The sequence below is a fragment of the Mauremys mutica genome, chromosome 4 (assembly GCF_020497125.1).
Source record: "Mauremys mutica isolate MM-2020 ecotype Southern chromosome 4, ASM2049712v1, whole genome shotgun sequence".
Classification (NCBI taxonomy): Eukaryota; Metazoa; Chordata; order Testudines; family Geoemydidae; genus Mauremys; species Mauremys mutica.
The window spans coordinates 90460181-90483710 of NC_059075.1; the positions used below are offsets into that span (position 1 = coordinate 90460181).

General features: G+C 39.9%; 1 protein-coding gene across 3 annotated transcripts in view; it reads right to left on the minus strand.

Moving 5' to 3' along the window:
- MPPED2 (metallophosphoesterase domain containing 2) overlaps window positions 1-23530 on the minus strand; it is a 153137-nt gene that overhangs the window by 61870 nt on the left and 67737 nt on the right. The gene's annotated exons all lie outside the window — the stretch shown is intronic.

The window sequence follows — 23530 nt, forward strand, 5'->3', positions numbered from 1 at the left end:
TCTACTGAGATCCAGTAATACACTGGTTGGCGTAACCACTGCAACATGTATATAAGGATAATATTAAAGGAGGTACTTGCCTATACTGGAAAATAAGTTCTTAAGGTGTGAAAGGGCACCAGAAGGTGAAAAACATGTTCCTTTCCGATAAGACGCTTATCTGTCTGGTTATATGCAAACTGGGTATCATATACCTTACAAGAGATACCTATTTACATACTAAGCCCCTCAGCTAATCAACATTGAGAAACTGACAAGAGATTGCTAAAGCTATAGGAAGGAACACACAGCAGGAGAGTGTCTGGTTTATGAATAAAGATCAAAGGACTGTTTTGCCATATCTAGGGTTGCAAAGAGACACCCTGATATCTTTCACTTAGGAAGTAAGCTGACAGTGGGCTTGCTTGCTGGCTGTAATAGGCTGGAAGGATTTGGGGTGAGCTTTTGCTCTTATGACAGAACAATGTCCTATTAGTTAAGTTTAGGCTCTAGTACACGTGCTATGATTTCATTTCATATGTAACCCTTTGTTGCCAGTATTTCTGCTTGCTATCATTTGAATCCCTGTTCTTTGCTAAATAAACTTCAACTTGCTTTCCCTATAAACAAATCTCAGTGCTGTGTGTTAAGCAGAACTGTGTTCTGGACTGTAACTGATAAGCTGTGATGTACTGTTCCTTTGTGAACAGAGGAATTCTGTGACCATCCAGTGGATCAGGAACTGGGAGACGCTTGGAGCACTCAGGGATTGGAGCGTGCCCTATCGCTAACCCGTAAAGAGAGAGTGGGGCCTGTGGTGGCCTAGAGGGGAGTGCTTGTGTTGCCAGAGGCTGGTGGAGTTGGGGAGCTTACCCACAGTAAGCACAGAAAGGCTTCCTCACACTAAGAGCAAGTACAAGTGAGGTGCGTCACAACTCTGAGTATCCCCAGAAAGCATCACAGCATGCACACTGCTACTTCACTCTAGGTGTCTGGACACCTATCTCCTGCCTAAATCCCAGTGCAATCCATGAACTGGGGGAAGGCAGGCATTCCTCTGCTTAACTTGCCTGTGAAGCCTGATCCAGGAAGCACTTTCAGAGGTTGCCTACCTCCATGCAAAACAGAAGGAGGAGAAGCTCCCTTTAGCCCAGTTGTTAGGATACTCAACCAGAATGTGGGAGACTAGTAGTTCAAGTCCCTGCTCTGCCTGATGAGAAGGGATTTGAACAGGGATCTGTCAGGTCAGTGCCCTTCCCCCTTGGCTACAGAGCCTCACTCTTCGTTGCCCAATTATTGAATTAAAGTGGAACAATTTCAAGAGGAGAGATTGAGGGGACTGACCTCAGTATACGCCTTACACCCAGTCTGTTTTGTGCAAAGGTAAGCTGCCTCTGAGAAAGCCTACAGGCTCAGGCCCTTCACACAAGTTAAACAGCAGAATGCCCGTCTTCCCCTGGGTTTATGGATCTCTAGCAGAGATAGGCACCTGTCTCCATGAAAGAGGCAGGGCTTAGCATACATCCTTCTCGCTGGCATCTTCACCGGCTCCTCCTCCCCACTGTGCTGGCTTTGTGGATTACATTCTAAGGTGCCTATTTCTCCCAATATATTGTGTAGGGTACTTAGGCGTTGTGGATTGCAGTGTTGTTCCTGTGATTTTCTAGTGCTCAGAAGTCAGGGATTATGACAGTGAGCATCCCAATGCCTAAGTGTAGTGTACTAAGACTGTATTGTGATAGCATGGACACTGAAATGTACATCCACATCTGACAGTGAAGCAAGCATGCCATGGTACATTGTATAGCACACCCTCAAGATGCTAGCTTGATTAGTAATTAGTTATGGGCCTGGTTGTATTTGCTTGCAGTCTTTAAATGACGTACACTTCTTTCTTTTTTTTTTTAAATGGATCAGGATGAATGTGCTTCATTCTATCTTTAAACATTCATGGGACAGTACCTGCTGTGTGTTAAGTGCATTTAAATGCTTAAATACTTTCATTATGTACCAGAAACCTGACTTTGCGCCATAATTTCTTGACTTTAGATTCTGCCAGATTTCTTTTTCCTTTTCTGATGGGTAGGGGCACAGAAGGAGGCTCAGGAGATGGGGGGAATTTTGCTCTTTAAAAAAAACAAAAAAAAAAACCCTCCCGCCCCCAACGTATCTATAACTAAATCTGTTGAAAGCCAGCACAGGCCCATGAAAAGCAGAGGCGGTCCATCCATTGCTTTCCCCTTCCCCTAGGAAACTGTATATAGTATTAATCAGAGTAATAAATTACCTCCAATCAGATTATGTATTTGTACATCTCATTCAGGTTATCCCCTCCTGAAAGGGCCCCAATAATGTAAAACATTCATTCATTCTCTGTGATACAATTTATGAAATATTCTGGCATGTTTTCATTTGGCAACGGTGCCCTTTGTCTATGTTCTGCTGACCTTTTATGTTTTCTATGGAAGCATAAGCACAGTCACACACAAATCTCCTACTCAATGGTATTTTAGTTTTCCTCTTGCCTACATTAATCTTTATGTAGCCACATTCAAGTTGTTTGGTTGCTCAGTGCACAGTAGCACAGTGCAAGCTTTGATGGGCATTTCCCCATTTTTTCTTTATATCACACATATTAATGTAATACAGTAGTTCAGGAAAACAGTAATACTACTTATTCTCAATTATTCCATGAAACTGCTGTGTGGGGAGGGATCCATTACCAAGCTGTGGAAGATGCCTGATGCGTTTGTTGGAGTGAGCGCTTCAAAACCCCCAGTCGCAGACTCACAAAGTGACAGTAAAGTCTAATTTTAAACCATTCAACCAGTTTCCAGATTAGGCCAAAGGCCACAACTGCAGCTGCTGAGTGTATGCATGTGAAATCTTAACAGGAGGAGGATTAAAAGGAAGCCACTGTCCCACTGGAGCAACTGGTAAGGAGTTTATGATGGAGATTTTCGAACATCAGTCACTCTACAACTTCCAAAATCAAACAGCCATGTCAATGTGCCAAAATATATTACTTGGGCCAATTACGTCCTTGAATATCTGCATGCAATGGAAGCTGTGCACATCCCAGGGCAGAATTTAATCCATGACTAGCAAATTACTGTAATAGCTATGAATGCTTCTCTCTTCCTAAATATGACAGTTCAGTGGCACTCTTGCTCAGAGAAGAACATCACTATTAAGAGTAAGTCAGTCAGTTTCAGGCTCACAAATAATTTTTTATACTTCCTCCACCCAGCAGTTGCCACTAAAACATGACTTTGGAATTAAGGATTACATTGAAGATATATGACTCTCCTAAAGAAACTGGTTTTGCCAGATTAACTTTAAATACTTAAACGGCCAGATTTTTACTATGTGATTTAGCCAGGGGTTCCAAAACCTCAACCTAATGTCGCACCAAATAATTCTCTTTACATTTCTGCTTCATAAGAGCTTGATCCTGGAAGCCCATACTCACCCAAGCTGTCTTTTCTGATTTCAGTGGGGCTACTCAGAAAAGTAAAGATTTACCCTATATATGGCATTATAAAAGATAGAATGTGATTGGCTATGAGATTTAACTATGCATGTCCTTGTTAGAAGCAAAAATGCCAGATCTTCTGTCATAAATAAACAGATCAGGGTTAAGGTCTCTTTTCCTATCCTGTTCCTTGATTGGTCCTCTGGTCAGGTGTTTCTCAGGTTACTGAGCTTGTTAACCCTTTCCAGGGAAAAGAGACCTTAACCCTGATCTGTTTATTTATGACATCTTCTTAGTCAACTGTTCAAAAATATAACAATAATTATAACATGGTTGAGAAGTGCAGTGACTCCAGATCTCCACACTGTTGTAAAAGCCACATTGCCTTCAACTTCATGCTTCAGGCATTTGAGGGAGTGGCACACTTTGCTATTTGTTGTTCTTACTTTTGAGTGATTACATGGAAATGGGGCTTTACTGCTGTCTATAGCTGTAGTACATAACATTGTAAATGTATTTCAGTCACAGATATTTGACTCCTGTCTTCTCATTGTTACAACTCCTTCAGTGCCTTTCATCTAAATCTCAACATGTATTACAAGCACTAATTAACTAAGCCACCAACACCTCCATCAAGCAGGTAAGTATTCTCATGCCCACTTTACAGGTGGGCAAACTGCAGCACAGACTGGTTAAGGGAGTTGCCTGTGGTCATACAACGAATCAGAGTCTGAGACTCTCAATTCCCTGTTCTAACTACTACCAAATGAAACAGGGCTTACAGATATGTAGAAGCAGAAAGGAACATTCTCCTGTAACTACAAAGAGGCTCAGAGATCAGCAGGGAAATCAGCAGACCACAGACATCCTTATAGACAGCCAGTTGTTCTTCTGTGCCGTTCCTTGCTATTGGCAGCAGAGCTCACCCAGCAGAAGGGCTGCCATTGGTGCCACCCCCCTCAGTGAGGTGAGGGCAACAAATGCTGTAAAGTGGAACTTAATGTTGTTCTGAACAGCCGTAATTCCTGGTAGATTGTCTGGTGGAAACTCCACTGGTTTTGGAGGTCAGTGTGAACAGCAGCTTCATCTCTAGCTCTTCCCTGCATGTGGCCATCCCTATCTCTCAAACTCACAATGCCCCAACCACATAATGGGGCCTTCTCTATTTTGAGAGACGGTGGGACAATGCCTCAAAAGCTCTGCTTCCTCCTTCCATATGGAATGGATGGATCAGACTCGTATCTGTGCCAGTTTTTATAATACATGCTAGATTCCCCACGCTGAATGGAACAACACTAGTCCTCTGTAAAACTTAGGATTCAAAGCAGGATAGAAGGAGCAAACATCTTTCCTTGGATTATACCAGCAATGAAAAAGCTCTGGCTGCTGTCAGAATAAATATCCCTCCCACTATCCCCTGCCCTGCAAAATAAAAAATCCTTTACTCAAATAATTAAAAAAAGAAAATGACAACTATATTGGCCAAACAAGCTAACAGCTTAACACACATTTCTAACCATTCACACACACATCTTGATGATATAAAAAGAATGAAACAATTCACAACAATAAAATAGTTCAAACAAAACATACATGAAAAACAGAAACACAAGGTCCAGGCATAGCTCCAGGCCACTGAAGACAGCCCAAGTCCCAAAACTCTGCAAATCTTCCTGCTGCAAAATATTCCACCAGGTTTTTTAACCATCAGTTCACAAATGCCTTTTTAAAGCAACATTTGGTTTTGGAAGAGCGTGAAGGGAAAGATAAAAACACATGGAAACTATATCAAGGTGGGCGAAAGAGTAAAAGTTTAACTGTTTTGCTTTATGCAAAGAAAACATCAGACCACAGTATAGAGAAAAGTGAAGGCTGAGATCCTTGGATTCCTGTGATAAATCTAAAGCTTGTACATAAAAGCTCCCCTTTGTTGAAAAGGTTGTTAGACACCACAGAAAAGAAATGTTATGTAAGTGCAAGCTCTGCCTCTGACCTTTCACTCTGTAACCGTCAGGCTTCATTCATTTTCACAAGGCCTGACAGCTCTAGCGTTAATACTCACACTTGCTGATCGAGCCACACAGCAGGTTCAGACTGCTACCTTCTCCTCTGAAATTCATGCATTAGGGTTTCTTCCATGCTGGTAATGGAAAACCAAGTCTAAGAAACATTAAACACAAAAAACTACGTTACAATAATGCCAAGGTTGAGCCATAAACCCACGAAAGCAAGGAAATGCTGAGTGAATCTTTGTCTCATCACCCGTAACTCAGTCCTCAACAGCTGAAGCACTGTAGCACTTAAGGCCTTCCACTAGAGTCCACAGCACTAGGAGATGTTACTTGACCTGTGTGGTCCCTGACCAGCAGTCTTATGCTGCAGAACCAGAGGTGCTCAACAGCAAATATTCCTATCCAGATATCTGGCCCATACAGAAGTAAAATATATTGTACGACAGTGACATGTAACATCACCAAGTGGAGTAGGACCCCTGAAACAGGGCCATATACACTGTGGTATCTAGTTACAAAGGGGCAGATTTAAGGATGCAGTGACAACAGTAACTTGGAAATTCCTTGCTTTTATGCATTTATGTCTCAACCGTAACATTATTCTAATGTAACTGTTTGTGATTTATAGCCGGAGTTATTTTTGTTCAAAACAAAAAAAAAACACGTTAGTATGACAGTAAGATACAATCTTTTGTTTCACCACTGATGCCACAGTCTATTTACAGCTGAATTGACATCAGTTATTTTTTACCTCTTGAGTTTGTTTGGAAGTTTGTTAGGATAATGTAACTGAAACTGTCTCTCTAATGGAGCCTAATAAGAGAAGGTTTTCACTAGATCTTACCAACTGGTGCACAGTATTTATTTGTCCTGAAGTTGGAATACAAATTAGGCATTCTTTGAAAGCCGCAGCATGATTTTGTAGCTCAAAGTATTGCCAATCAAAGCCATGAGCCAGCCCCCCAAAATCATGAGATTGGCTTAAAAATTATGGGATTTTAAAAAGAATACATTTGGAACTCTTTTTATTTGCCTGCTGGTGAGTGAGCCTTTAGGGTTAATGTTTTCAAGCTTTCCTCCAAAATGAGAAGAGCTAGAAAATTACTTTAAAACAGCTGAGATTCTCATATAATAACTCCAGGAGATGGGGCTTTAAGGAAAATAACAGATACCATAAAAGTCACATGAAGTTGCAAGAGCTGGCAACACTGTCCTTAAAGTCTACCTTTAAATCTAGCGAAGTCTGAAGGGCAATATGGTCATTGTATCTTGCAATAGCTTTTATTGTTTTTTTCATTCATTTTTAAAGTCAATCCTTGAAAAAAAATGTAAATGTGCCAATCGTTCTAGGACGTCATATAAACAATACAGGGCACAAAGAGCAGGCCTAACTTGATTGCTGAGTTACTTGAATGCTTGCTTTTAAAAGGATCCACTGAAATGAAATAGCACTAACTTGGGATAATATAAGGGTTATAGGCCAGATTTAGCCTTCAATTCATCTGGTGAATTGGAGTGGGGCTCCACTGATTTAGGCAGAATCATTCCAGATTTACACCAGTGTAAATAAGATCAGTGTCTAGTCCCATATAACATTATCCCTTTGAACCATGGACATAAAACACTAAATATATTAAGATATAACACATTAGAGCTGACAAATTCCAGACAAATTTTGACTCAATGAATGTTGTTTCAAATGGCTGAGATATTGAACTTTGGATACAGAGCAGACAATGGAAACAAAAACTCAGCCTTCATTGTGCCAGTGAAGTGAAATGGAAATACTCTTCTAGAACTTGATTAAAACTAAATTGAAAAAGAACATTTTTGGTTAATATTACATTAGGCTAAAATACAGAAATGAATCATAATACTATTTAAATCTAATAAGAAAAAGCCATCTCCATTTCAAAACTTTCAAAGCATTCTCTATAAATGCATCACAGATCAATTTACATGGTACTTTTGCCAATAAGCAAAACCAAATCACAGGTTCCAATTGGCTTAACTCATATTGGAAAGTGCGAAAGCAAATGCTAGAAAATGCAATTACTGCAAACAAACTCCATTTTCTCCACTCAGGAGGGAATTTCAGGGAACATTTTATTGCCATCAAATAATATTTCTAAAGGCATAAATACACAATTCTATTTTCTTTTTGGAGTCTCAATTACTGTATAACCTAATCCTCTATAACAAAAACCTCCAGATTTTGAACTAATTCATCAGAAGTGGATATTACCTTGTGCACATCGACACCGTGTCAATTTTAATAATTTGCTCTTTGCATCTTAAGAACACCAAAACCAATCATCAGTGCCTGACACAAATAGCTAATACTTCTAATAACATCCTCTTTCATTTCTGTAATTTACAATTCCAATTAAGCTTATTTTTTTAATGAAAAAAAAAAGGCTATCAGAAAAAGAGGTCATCTTGAGAAACAATTATACTGAATGTAATTAAACTAATCATCATTATCATGGAGGAGAGCCTTGGTATTTTCCTGTATATATATTTCCACACTTCAAAAGGCCAACAAATGCTGCTACTTAGAATTTCACGTCAAAAGACAATCTTTGTTTTAAAGAAATAGCTAAGGCAACTAGAACCTGATACTTCATCTCTTACTCAGACAAAACAATGCTCTGAAATCAATGGAAGATTTTTCTTGAATAAAGACTGCAGGACCCACATCCAGATGTGGGCCAAAAATCTTTACTGGTTTTGTATAATAATTTGATCCAATTCCCACTGGTATCAATGGAGAGACTCTCATTGCTGCCAATGGAGGTGAGATCTGGCTCTATACGTGAACACCTCTTGAGAATCGCATCCAAATACCAAAACTCTCCCTTTTGTCCCTCCCCCCGCTTATGAATTTGTTCTATTTATTTTGTTGCTAATTTCTAAACCCAAAGACCCACATTCTTCAAGGTCTACAGTTCATATGCAACAGTGTTCACACACATTTATATGTATCACACCTTACTATTATGTCCATTTAGTATTTTTTGGGAAAAAAAATCCTTCTATACAAATACAAAAAATTGCCTTGATTGTTCTGTATTGTACAAAGAAAGTTACAATCACACATGCAGAGAAGTCTTGTAAGGAATTTTTATTATTAAGAATAGTTGCTAGCCATCATTTTTGCAAATTTTCAGATTTATATTTAGAAATAATGAATTTTGTTTTTCAAGAAACAATAAGTTCTTTGGCGCAGCAACTGTCATTGTTTACGTACTGCCTGGAATAATGGGGCCCGGACCTGGCTGGCTACTAGGCAGTGCTGCAATACAAATGTTAAACATCACTGAATAAAGTACTAATGAGAATCAATAATAAGCCATAACAATGCTAAGGAACAATAAATACAAGTAAAAACACAAACATAAGAAGAAACAGGTACAGGGTAAAATTTGTGAAAGCATCTAAGTGACTTAGGTGCATACGTCTCTGACTTTCACTGGGACTCTGGCTCCTAAATCACTTCTGAAAATGGGACTTTGGGCTTGTCTACACAGGAACAGTCAGGAAAGTTCATCTGAATTAATAAGAGGTGTGAATTTAAAGTGGCTTAGTTGGACAGCACTGAACTCCTGTGTGAACACTCTTAGGTTATGTCTATACTAGTACTTTTGTCAGTAAAACTTTTGTCAATCGGGCGTGTGAAAAAAACACACTCCTGACTGACATAAGTTTCATCAACAAAAGCGCCAGTGTGGACAGCGCTACATTGGCAGGAGACACTCTCTCACTGAGATAAACTAAACTGACTTAAGGCCACTTTAGTTCTGAGTAAGAGCATCCACACAGGGGTTTAATGCAGTTTAACTAATCAACTTTAAATGTTAATTCAGATTAACTCCCTTAAACTATGTCTATACTGCACCACAGTGTGGACTACAAGGGTGTGACCTGCAGAGCACAGCAAAGTGTTGCACGCTAACTGCTCTGTGTGGAGTAAAAGGTAACTAGTGTACATAGTCCTCTTTCAAACACAACTAAGATTAACATGAAATAGGTAGGTACCTTTTAGTTTGTCAGCAGCATCCACGCAGAGCAGTTAGCATGCAACACTTTGCTGCACTCTGCAATTCACAATCCCACAACCCACACTGCAGAACAGTGCAGATAAGCCCTTAACATCCCCATGTAGACAAGCCCTTAAGCTCCTAAGCTATTGAGGTGCTTTACAAATTTTTACCCCATATCTTGTCTGTGCATGCATGTGTTTATTTGTTAATATTTGTGTAATAAGCACATTTGTTAAAGAAAATAATATATTTTTTAAATCTTTTTTTAATTTAGTTCAGTTTGTTGTTTTTGTTTCTTTGTTCTCCGAAAAGGAGAAGACGAAAAGCTGAACCAACCCCACTTCCAGCAGCTGATCAATACCAACCTGACGGCATTCCCTGATAGCCCTGCTTAATGTATCTGATCTCACAATAAACCTGATGGTTCTTTTCCAGATTTTTCTACAGGGGATGAAAACAAATGACTAGTTGCAGGGAAGATGCTATCTGCAGTTACAGTCAATTTAAAAAATATATTCAGGTGCAAGGTGCTTGTGAGCTACTGTTATCCATCATTTATTGCCTCTTTTTACTGCCCAGGTTTAAATTTATTATTTTAAATAAATCTAAACATTCCAGTACAGTCTCTCGAGATGAACCTGGATACCATGAATCTCCTGAGCTTTGTACGGAAATTCCTTTTAATAATCCAACCCACTGAGAGGTTTTTTAGCTACTAACATGAGACAACCAAATCATTCCAGCTGTTCCTTATTATTTCAGGCAAGCAAATTTGTTTGTTTTTTCAATTCTTGTTTTTATTTATTTTTCTAGCCATCTACAGATGCCTGTGGAGAGTAACACCTCCCCCACAGACATTTTCCATGAAAATGTAGGGACATATAGTAACCGTAACCCTCTCATTTGACATCCACAAGGAGAACTGTACAGAGAGACGACTGTAGCAGGGATCTGTGTTTACCCTGGCGGGCCGGGGTGGCTTGTTTACCTGCCGTGTCCGCAGGTTCAGCCAATCGTGGCTCCCACTGGCTGCAGTTTGCTGCTCCAGGCCAATGGGGGCTGTGTGAAGCGTCGTGGGCTGAGGGATGTGCTGGCCTGGGACGGCGAACCGCGGCCAGTGGGAGCCGCGATCGGCCGAACCTGCAGACGTGGCAGGTAAACAAAGCAGCCCAGCCTGCCAGGGTGCTTATTCTGGCGAGCCGCATGCCAATCCCTGGTCTAAAGGAATAATCATGGCACTGGGAGCCAGGGACTCCTGAGCTCCAATCTTAGCACTGTCACTTCATTCTTGTTGCTGCCTCTCTGTGTATGGCCTTGAGCAAGCCACTGCAATTATTTATATTATGGCAGTGCCTAGAGGCACCAACTGAGCTCAGGGCTTCACTGTGCTAGACACTGTACATACATATGATTATAGACTGCCCCGTCCTGAAGATCTTAAAACCTAAGGCCTTGATCCTGTTGCAAGTGACTCTCTCAGGGCAGGGTCCTATGCCTGCATGGCAAATCAATAAAGTCACTTCCCATACAGCGTTAACTGCAGGATAGGGGCGTAGACAGACAAAGGGTGGGAGATAGTAAGTATTATAATCTCCATTTTACAATGGTTAATTAAGGCACAGAGAGATTATGAGGTTTGCCCAAGCCCTAGATTACCCAGGAAATCTTTGGCAGAGTCAAGATAAAACCTAGATCTCTTCTGTTCCAGTCTATTGATTTAACTACAAGGCCATCTTACCCATCCATTTCTGTCTCACCTTCCTCATTATTAAAATGGGGATAATATTAGTTACCTCACTCACAGGACTGTTGTATTAATTAATGTTCACACAGAACACTGAAGTGGTAAAATGCTAAGTACTGTAACTATTTCTGTGCATCTGAATTCACAGCACCGTTTATTTTAATGAGGTTCTGAAGTAGTTGAGTTCTGCTGCAAATGCCCTTTTCCATCCTGTATGAAGATTTCTTACATATTCTAAGCCTTGCTGGAAAATATACTTCTGCACCTAAATGCCATTTGTAATAGAGTGTTGGGCAGGCAGCCTTTTGAATTTCTAACCTACTGTGTCTTCTTCAATTACTCTTAACTGACCCTATTCACTTATCCTTTTCAGCCTCCGATTCTAGTGTTTTGTTAAATAAAAAAATCAACCTCCTATTGAAAAGTGTGATTTGCACACCTTAAACACTACAGAATAGACAAGTACACTTAATCAGAACTGGCAATTAATAATGCAAGCTAATATAATCACTACTCCACCCATTTAAGAAATTTATTTCTTATTTATAATTCCTTTCTGCCAAGGTTTTCGCCCCTTCACCTAATAGGTAGCCATCACTGTTTTTACAGCTGGCCTCACGGAAGCACTTGTTTATGAATGGCTCTATTGCTTCCACTATAACTTTATGCATGTCCTCTGAAGTCATTTGGTCAAATGCCAGACTAATTTTAACATCCGTAGGCAGAGTTGTCCAGTGATGAAAGCAAGGCCTCTTCCTTCCACTCAGACCCAATGCTACCCCAATGGAGCAGTCCTGGTGACTAGACAGTATTGTATCTTCCACACCATCACTCTTCAGTGCCTTTTCTTTCTCTTCAGATTCTGGCTATCACCATGGTACTGTATACTTCCAGGTGAACAGCCTTTTCTACAGTAGACAGCACTGCTATTCTAGGAGTTACAGAGTTGTGGTTATTAAGGGATGTGTGGCTGGTAAAAATTCTTTAGTTTTAGGGCTAAGAGCATCGCCAGAGCAAATATACTTTATTCCCACCAACATCAAAAGCTTCACTGGGGACAGAGGAGAGGAGGAATAAAAATGAATCTCCTTCACTACAATTCCAAGAGAAAACTCAATGGAACTTTCATGAACAAAACTTCATCATTTCCCTGTAGCTCTTCTGCTGTCCCTCAGCTGTAAGCCTTTGAGCTCCAACACCAGGTGGTATTCAAGGATAGTGAGGCTTACTAAGAGGCAGCAAACTCCAGGAACATGATGTAATACATAGGGAGGGAGCAGACATCTCAGATAAATAACCAAGCTGACCCTGTATAGAGGTATGACAAAATGTGGACAACTTTGGTGGCTGTTATTTCTATTAGAATTTCCATTTTTGCATGCTTGGAACAGCATCAGAAGAGAAAATGCAAGGTGCCAGGAGAAAGGCTGCTTTAGTCTTATTTCCATCCCAGTTAGAAAGAGGTAACTAAATATTTCTGGAAGCTTATCCAAAACAAGTGAGGGTTCACTTGTCACTAGTAATATGCAAGTCATGGGGTACAGAGGGTTTCCAAGTCCAAATGTTTGTATTAAGAAGGATCAAAGTGAGCCCTGGGAAAAGTAGGAACATCTCCCATCTGACTATTTTTGAGTCCCCCTGTTGTCTTTTGTGTCTCTTTGTTCTTTGTAATCTCTCTCTCCATGCCCTTTCCCAGTCTGATGTTCTCTTGTCATCATTTTGTGTAGTCTTTGCATCACCTCACCTCTTTCCTTACATTACTATCCCCTGCTGTGCTGCTTTGTTCCTGCTCTACTTCATGTGCCATCAGTAGTGAGGTTTTAATAACCTTTGCCTCACAGCTAGCATGCAGAGTGGGAACAGAAAGCCCAGCACAGCTGAGGACAACATGATAAGAAGGTGGAGTAAAGCATTTGAGTGAACTGAGTTTCTAAAAATGGAGCCTCCTGACTTCAAGTTCTTAATTGTTTTGGACACAGGGAACATGAGTCCCAAGGTTCCTCACAAACTTAAGAAGCCCACGGGGCAGTTCAAATCAAATTCTGCTCAAGCACACTAGTTTAATTTCTTCACCTTCAATAGTATTATTTCAGATTTATACAACTGAGAGCAGAAGCTGTCTGTGGGCTTCCAGCCCAGCCCATCTAGAAGTCTTTCAGAACAGCTATCATTATTTACACCATCATTCTCAGAGAGACACTGCAGGATATTAAAAAGCAAATTTCCTCTTTCAAAAAAAGTAAACGGTGGCATCTTGTTTCTCACTACAATGAGCACCATGGATAAATGACCAAACTGCTGGTATTACTATACCTTCCCCAGAAACACTGCTGGAAATCAGGTTTTACTTTTCTAGATCTCCCAGAAAAGAATTTCAAATAAATATTCTACATCAGCGGTCAGCAGAAGTGGTGTGCTGAGTCTTCATTTATTCACTCTAATTTAAGATTTCATGTGCCAGTAATACATTTTAACGGTTTTAGAAAGTCTCTTTCTATAACTCTATAATATAACTAAACTATTGTTGTATGTAAAGTAAATAAGGTTTTTAAAATGTTTAAGAAGCTTCATTTAAAATTAAATTAAAATGCAGAGGCCCCGGACCGGTGGCCAGGACCCGGGCAGTGTGAGTGCCACTGAAAATCAGCTTTCGTGCCACCTTTGGCACACGTGCCATAGGTTGCCTACCCCTGTTCTACATCGATCATCTATACACTCTCAACACAACTCCAGAATTAATTACACGGGTTTTCTTTTCTGAATCTGATATAAAAACAATGCAATGCAACATTTGTCAGCGTTCAGATCCTAGCTTGTGGCCCACTGGAAGAAGAGGGTTAATTAACAAGTCACATAGGCTGGTAATATCCAGTAGGAAGCATGGCTCAAAAAGCTGCCTATTTTTCTGGCCATAAAGAAAATAAAGACAGTAAGTCTTGGAACATTAATTAACCCCCCAGTATTGGTAATTACCATAAGATGAGAGTCTGCCAGCCTTGTATTAACATAAGTTGCTGCAAGTTGCTTTTGAATGGTACAGTAATGCCCATGATCCTGTGAATAAACGCTAACATTAGAGTTTTAGGACTCAAGCCCTATATCCAACAAATGCTTTTAACAGATCTTCACTCTCACTGGTTGCTTGACCAGAAGAAATTCATTTCATACAAACAAAAAAGCCAAGGAGGCGTTCCATTGAGCAAGCACTTTCTTTACTCGTCTTACAAATAATCTCCTGTATTCACCAACAATTTCCTAAATGAGTAGAACAGTGAGGAGAATTAAAAAAACCCTAAGAGCCCTTGTACTCTTTGCCACCTACACTGGAAATAACAGAGTGGTGATTTAAAAAATAAAGGCCAAAAAAAAAAAAAGTTCTGTAATAGACAGGACACTGATGACCAATTTTAAATTGAATTACACAGCCTGCTAATTTTTATGATGAGATAAAATTTCTTTGGACACTACACACTAAAATCTACACAGAGCTTTCTCCCCCACAGCCCCAACCCCTCCCTCTGTTACAAGCAACTCCTCCTCCCCTGAAACAATTGTTTTTACTAAGCAGAAACGTAATGCTCTACTAACTGAAAGACTTTTTAAAAAAAAATTAAGTCCTGTTAATATGGTGCAGTGAAAGATTCAGTAGAGAGGTTTACATCTATGTAGTTTGTTTATTTTTGAGACAATGCTTAATTTGGAAGCTATCGATAAATCAATAGTATACAAAGAGTACATGCGTTAGGACTGCTTTTCAGTGAAATCATTTCCAGACTGAGTTTTGTAGCAGTAGCAGCAACGCTTGAAAAACCTGACAGCAGTGTTTGTGGAACTTATCTTTCTGTTTGAGTGGCTTGGGTTTTTCTCATGGCTGTTTCCTGCAATGCTCCTACTTTGTTATACTTTAAAGGGGATTTTTTTTGAGGGGTGGAGAGGTGATTTGTGATTATTTAGTGCATTTGTTTTGGTTGTGGTTTGATTAACTATCCCAGCTTTAAGTAAGGGCAGCCCTAGCAAGCAGATCCAAGAAATGACAGAGGAATTACTGAGATGAAAAGTCACAACCAAAAATTGTGGAATATTTTCTAGTGCTCCCCTTCTCCTTTCTTTCAATTAAAATTACCAGATTAATTTATTGAAGTGATTTCTTTATATTAAGTCTCTCTGGAGATGTTGTCCTCTCTGAAAATAAGATTAACCTCAGCCAAGTATTCTGTTTTCAGATGTCAACCTAAAATTTACACTGATTTGTTTTAAGATGAATTTCCATACTAATGCTTGGTAGTATATGAGTTGTATAGGTGTCATATACAGTATATTTCCAATAAGTTACAGATTGCAGAGGAGACAGACAAAAAGGACCAAGGTTCCTTGAGCAGACAATAAAAAATACATGCAGTTCCTTGAGACTTTTTTGTTAAGTTGCTGGGGGGGGGAAGGGGAGGAGATAACATACCTATAAAAGTTTAACACACATTTATCCACATGGAGAATTTCCACTGAAGTCAATGGAATTTTTGCATGCAAATCAATGGCAGGAAAATGGTCCCTTCTACTCTATTTACAAAGTTATACTTTGAGGGTACTGTATTCTACATAGCATATAGCAAGAATTTCAGCTGACATGCAAAGTAGTAAAATAAAATATCAGGAAAGAACTGGAATGAATATGGCATGGAGAAAGAATTTTACATTTGTTCTTTGAATTTCTTTATAAATTGCTAGATGAAAGGGGAAATATAGTTCCTTATTGTATGATGCCAAGTGCTTATTGGTATATTTACCCATACTTTATAAACATATCAAGATGCAACATTCACACTTGTTTTGTATTCTCCTAAACGCATTACAAGTTAGGACACAAATATGAGATTGGACTCTCAAACAAAGATACAAATATTTTTACAAGAAGCAAAACAGGATAATCCTTTCAAAAGAAGTTTAATAAATACTCAAGAGAATTTTAAAAAGTATGAATTTGGATTACATTTTGTTAATTGCACTGATGAATTTCATGCTTCTGAAACTGAGCAGCTAACAGCAAGTGCTGGTAGCCATGCAGGCAGACACTGTGCAAGTTTGCCTATACAGCTCTGCCAATGCACTTCAAGACCTCTACTTACCATATCACTTCTGAACTATGCTGCAGCAATCAGCTAATTTGGCCGGATCCTGAAATCCTCGCTTAAGCAAAGGGATCACAGAAAGCCTTCTCCTGCTCCCACTGACCCCAAGAGAGCAGAACTTGTCCAATGCATAAAGGAAGAGTCCTAGAGTATTAGAAGTCAGTCACTGAAGACGTAGCTTTTTCTAAAATGAGACTAACAAACTTTTCTGGAGCTTTCTTCCCTCCTCCCAGAGCAGCAGTGCAGAACTCAAACACTCTTAAGAGGATTTAAATCAGAACAACATTTTCTTTCAATTGCAACTATTGAATGCATTCAAAATGTGTTAGAAGAGCTAAGTGCAGCAATCTGGTATTGTATAGTTAGTCACTTAATTATTCATTCTGGGTGTAATGACTGGAGCATGTTTAAAACAAGCTCCAGATGGTAAGAGCAGAAAGTAAAAATAAATCAAAATTTATAAAAATAAAAAGAGATTTCTTTTTGTTGCCATAATTTTACTCTATAATATTTTGAAACGGCCTTTAGATTTTAAATTATCTCAGAGCATTTTGCATTAATAGCCTTCTGAATTTTTGGCAATTTGGAGTTTATTGGGTTGTTTTTCATAAATAATCAAACATGTTTATATTAGTTACATACCAAACACTGACCAAATTCTTACTACAAAAGATAATATTTTAAAAGGAATACAATGAAATGAAGTCCTGAAAAGTCAAAAGTTTGATCACAGTGAATTTATTATCTTAAATGTGCCTAAATATGTGAGATTAATGCTCAGCGCTGCATGCCTTGCTCAGAAAAAATTCCCATTTACTATTCCTAAGTAAGTAGAGGATTGGGTTCAGAGACAATCCAAGTGTGCAACTATAATGAGAAAAGAGTGAAGGAGGAACCTAACCAAAAAGGAATAAAGAGATGGTTGGGAAGAAGAGCAAAGGAACCAGCCTTCCCTGCCCTTCTCTCTCCCCGCTCTCCCAAAAGTAAAGTGACCAGAAGAGCTATTCAGGAATGTAACCCTGAATGTTGGGTTTTTTTAAGTGATAAGAAAATGTTCCAAATCTCATTATGTTGTTTTGTTCCATTTGTCTGCTTCAGAATAAGTTTGGTTTTTAAGAAGCAAACAGTATAATGGCAGACATCCAACCTACAACCCATGGGCTACACTTTTAGATATTGACAAGGGATCATGTGGACAAGCTAAGAGTGGATTAGAACAGGTCATCTGTTCATACTTCCTACAGCAACACCACATTATCACAGGTCTTCCAGCTTTATCATCTACTCTACATTACAGTCAACAGTTTCATTTGAAGCTGCTACTTTCATTAACTTAATCAAATGTCACATACCAACATGACCCACAGTAACTTTTCTGCTTAGTGTAAAACAAGCCTTAACAGAACTACCACCAATACACAAATAAGCAAATATAACTTGCCAATCACCAAATTTAAATATATACGTCCTCTGCTTTTATTTCTTTCACTAACACATTGGACAAACTAAATATACTGCATATAAAGACAAAATTCTTCTTTCATTTACACCAGTGCATTTCTACTGAAGTCAACAAAGATCACACTGGTATAACTAGAAGAATTTGACCCTAATCCAAAAATCAGACTTGTCTCACTATGTCACATTATTCACGTTTCCTCAGCTTAACCATATCATGCAGCAGCAATAGAAAGAGAAAACCCTAAAGGTACATCTACATTGTACACCCCTTACATCAATGTGTAGAGTATACTCGCTGCATGCCCCACAGCATGGGTATAAGCAGAAGCATAGATGGTGAGACACTTCTTAGGCCTGATCTCTGTGGGTATGTACTGTGCACATCCCTCTACACACCCAAGCAGTGCCTCCCCCCTCTACACTGCTAAAAACAATTATGTACAGTCCTGCTGTCTCCCCGCTACCAGAGTCTTTTCCTGCTGCCTCCCTCCTGCCAAATCCTTTCACTGATGCATGTAGCTACATGTCTCAGTGTGGATGCAGTTGCTTTTCATTGCAGCATGTAGCTACACATACCCTACATGCTGCCACCAGCAGTGTGCAGTGTAGATGTACCCTAAGAGGAACACTATTGGCAATGAACATATAAGATGAAAGGAGAGCATAAAAGAACCACTTTGCCCCTTCCAAACATTTCAGAAACAATAAGTCAAATTTTCTATTTTCAGTTATAGTGATGTATACTTGTGGTAACTCCATCAACTTCACAGGAGTTATTCCAGATTGAAATCACTATTGCCACAGACCATAATTCAGCCCAACTCATTGAACCTGCACACCCCACGGAGGAGTTGTGCCTAAGTAAGAACAGTACAAGCATTTCGGGAAATAAATAGTAGTAGCAATTATTTGTAAATAAATAAATAAATAAATAGGTGAAGAACTTCAGCTGGTGTAGAAACAGATCCTGCAAACAGTACTTCAGTCATGATACTATTGAAATTGATGCAGACTACTCATGTGAGCAAGGGTTTGCAAGATCAGGCCCCATCTGACAGGATAAATATACCGTCAGTCATTACAGATATATATTATGTAAATTCAGCTTTGCGTTCTCTTTACTTTGCATTCATGACTTATTCAGTCACTTCCCAGCACATGGGAAAGGACATACTGTATATCGTCAACCGTGCTATAATTACATATTCTTCTATTTAATTTTCCATATATGACTCAGTGTGATGGGAAGGGGATAATGCACACTGTAATATAATAATACACTAAGTATATTTGGAAAGAAGTATATTAGCCATAGCATAATATCTTAATTCTTCCCCAGCCCAGCATATAATGCTGTGTTTACTGCAAGGTCAGTTAAGTTACTATAAGGGATTTTTAATGAAAACAATTATAAATTTAAAATAACTGTGTTTAAAGCATTTAACAGCCACTAAGGTCAAGTGATTACAGCAGTTACAAGACCCATGGGACATGTTCACACCAAAACAAAGTGAATAAATTACCTCAGCTGGCATGTGTAATCACTAAGTGACCACAGAGGCTATTCAGTGCATAAGCCCAGAAGAGTTTCATGCAAAACCAATAATGAAAATTTATCAGACAAGGGAAAAAAGCATAAGAATTAGCAAAAGTTATGCTATAGACTACATAACTATAGCGAGCAGAAGACATGATATGGAAGGCAGAGTTTGATGAATGGTGGACCAAGGCTGAAAAACACAACAGGCACAGGAAGAAGAGCTGATATTAATGAAGCAAGGTGGGAGAGATATCTTCTATTGCAGTGTTTCTCAACCTTTTTGATACCATGGGCTGGCTTGCTGCCTTCCTAAACTGTGTCAGGGAGACCTCAGGGACCGGCATTGGTCCATGGACCAGTTGTTGAGAAACACTGTTATATTGGACCAATTTCTGCTGGTGAGAACCTGAAGAAGAGTTCTGTGTAGGCTTGAAAGCTTCTCTCTCTCTCTCACCATCAGAAACTGGTCAAATAAAAGATACTACCTCACCCAACTTATCTCTCTAATATCCTGGGACCAACACAGCTACAACACCATTGCATATATTAATGACGCAGGTAGATAGGACCCAAACCTAAATACCTTACGCAGCCAAAACACCCACTGAGTCCAGCAGGCATTTCAGGTGCACAAAAATTAAGAGTCATAAGGCAAAACGAAGGACTCAGTCCTGCATACAAAACTCTTAATCAAGTAAAAATGGGGTAGGATATTAATCTCTTGACTTTGGCTTTGTTTTTTCTGCCAAAAAGGTGTGTTTTTACAATGGGATAACGAATGTACATTAGCAATCCCTTTAAAATCCTAGTGGAGCAGGGCCCTGTAGTTTTACCACAAGGTAAATTAGACCAGGTCAACCACAGGTGGGAGTCTACTTTGACCTGGTCCTGCTTTGAGCAGGGGGTTGGACTAGATGACCTCCTGAGGTCCCTTCCAACCCTGAGATTCTATGATTCTATGATAGCTACCTTGCAGTGAAAACTACAGGTGGCTGGTTTCACACCAGGATTTTACAGCAGAATCACTAACCTGCATTAGCAATCCTGCTGTACAAAACCCCACCTTTTCTGAGATATGCCCATAGGCTTTGATGGGAATTCTGTGTGCAGTAAGGTTTGGGGAACAGACCTTAACTGACAGGATGGGATGAACAGCTAAGACAGAAGGAGAGACAAAAGGAATACCACTGTGCAGAAGTGAGAACAAATCTTAAGAATAGGAAACAGAAGAGGATTTGCTCACCTCTAACATACGTAGATATTTCTAAGCTCCCATTACTACACTATCTGAGCATCTCACTATTTTAAATATATTTCTCCTTACAACACTTTTATGAGATAGGGCAGTGATATTATCTCCATTTTACAGATGGCGAACTGAGGCTCAGACCGACTAAAGGAGTTAGATGCCTAACTCCCATTGAAGCCATTTGGAGTTAAGTGCTTAAATGCCTTTAAAATTCTGGCCCCAAGTGACTTGCCTAAAGTCACACTGCTTTAATTCCAAGAGAGGAGAAGAGAAAATTGCAACAGATCCACACCAGAAGGGCATGTAATGGAGGAGTGCCACCTATATGGCACCCCCCCCACACCTCACCCTATAGAAGTACCTTCGTGGATGCTCGCTATAGAGATGGAGAGGGGCAGGCGGGGCAGTGCTCAGGGCATGACCTTTCTCCATGGTTTCATGGTGATCACATTTTTCACAGTAGCCACAGAGGGGAGAGGTGGCTACACACTAGGCAGGAGAGATGTGTTGCCCAGCCACTCTTCCCCCACCTTCTTCCACAGGGCCATTCAGTTCCTCTATGCATTGTGTAAATAAAGGCGAGTGTACAGGCACGTCCCAAGGAGAGTAGGGGAATTTCATCACTGTGAGGTATGAACAGAACTCAAGACAACAGATCACCTAAAAGAAAGCTAAGAATAACTGCAACCATTATATGGTGGGGAAAAAAAATCATTTGCAGCCTCATTCTAATATGCAAGCAGAGTGGCAGGTATTGTTTTGTGTATGAAGTTACAGGTGGACTCTATGGACTACCAAAACCAGAATGAAATACAAGAGAGATCTCCTTAAGACTACAGAATCTGGCCTATTAGACATATACGCCACACCAACCTCTGCCAGCCGTGTGTGTGTGTGTGTGTGTGTATACTCATATACACACACATATATACACTAAGAAATTCCTTAAATAAATATTGGAGCTGGATTACTACAGAGCAATATGATAACCACAGAGCAATATGAAAAAAGGTACTAAACTATACACATGTAACTCCTGCACACATATACTAAGCACATACACCAGGGGCGTATGTGATGAAATCGAATCATAATTGGTTGTTAAATAAAGGGGTATCTCTGATACATAAAATTCAATATGGAACAATGGAAAAATTTACTTGTGCTGGCTTCCTGCAGCGCAGATTGGCATCTTCAAATAAAGTGTTGTATCTCAGCACTATCCTTATCAAGATATTACTATGGTATTTTGAAGTAATGACTCAATATTTAGACACGCCACTGAGTTCCATCCATAGTGGGTACTTGGGTCTATGGGCTCAGGACAGCAAATCCTTCCAGGAGCAGCCTGCCACACAAGGGGTCTGAAGACTGAACCATCTTTAACAATAGTGCTCCCTACTTCCCTTGTGTGACTGTCTCATTTTAGGGGGGGAGCATATTCAATCTCTTTTGAAACTATGTATCCCCAAGAGTCCCTGCATATGTCAGTGCATATGGACTCCAGTTTTGACAGGCCTTTGTGGAGGCTGCACAAAAAGTGTGGAAGATGGCTCTTCGTATGCTCTTCCTCCTATATTCCCACATAAGCTCTTGTCACACACTGACCCGTACTAAAACTGTTGCAGAAAGGGATGTGTTTTGAATCATTTGAATACACTAGGACTTTCTAATCATAAGGGTGGTGAGGCATAATTACAGCAGGATGGCAGTGAGGGATACTAGAAGCCATTGTAACCAGTATACAACAGCCAGAGGAGGGGCAAATATTCTTAAAGTAAGACAAGGAACTATGAGACATTGAAAGCAAGTGGGGGAAAGAGAGTAAGAAAGTATAAATGCACAAAACAGGGAGAGGAAAAGCAAGGAGGAGGATGAGAAAGGCCAAGGATGTGGAAGGAAAGCTCTTTTGTTTCTTTTTATGAACCAAAAAAAGGTCCCCTCTCATTTCCCTAAGGGCCAACCAAGAGAATCCAATGGGATTTAATGATGCTATTAAAGGCCTTTAGAGACGTGGTCATCACACAGCAGCAGCTGAGAGAGAGAGAGCAATGACTGGGGCACAGTGCAATGACTCAGCCATACTTGTAAAAGCTTTTATATAATGTTGCAGATTTATTTTGAGAAGGAAGAGACTTTGGATGACCTGCTTGGTCTGATGGGCCATCCTAGCATCTTTAATACCCAAAGTGCTAACAGTGACATGGCAACACATAACTGGCCTCATGATATCATGTGTAACAATGATGCCTGGCACATGGGAAAATCCATTCTCCTGAGTATAACCTACTCGCTGTAACCTGCCCCATTCTTGCGGAGCTGCTGTCATTCTCTTAACGACTCACAGTATCAAGTGATCACTAGGACACACCTGGCAAATTCACCAGTGCAATAGGTGCTTCCATCTGGGAAATTCCAGAGCATAGCAGGAGTCAGCAGTCAAAGGGTTAAAATGCCAGCCCTCCTTTATCTGAAAGGTGCACTCAATTCAGTAACCACAACCACATACTGCCTAGTACAAGCCCTTTGAAGCTGCCCCTCCCAGTGGTGGGAAAAGGGTTTTTTTGGCTGCAGACCCAGAGCTACAGAAATGCCAGCTGCCAGGAGTACATACTGTGTGCACACATCTGGTCCCCCCATAACAGTGTACACTCAGAGCTGCCGCATAGCTCCTGTACCCTTGCCTTGGAATGACAGAGGTCCCTACCCCAAGATAATGCAGTGATAAAGCAAAATATCTCAATTCATCTTTAATTAACACAATCATATTAGACAGAGCACATCACACAGGAACAACTGAAGCAGAGGTTGTGGAGATGGGGTCTCCAAGGGCTTTAATTCAATTAGAAAGCACTGAGTGACACTTGGACAGAAAAGGTTAATTGGGGTCACCAAAATGCA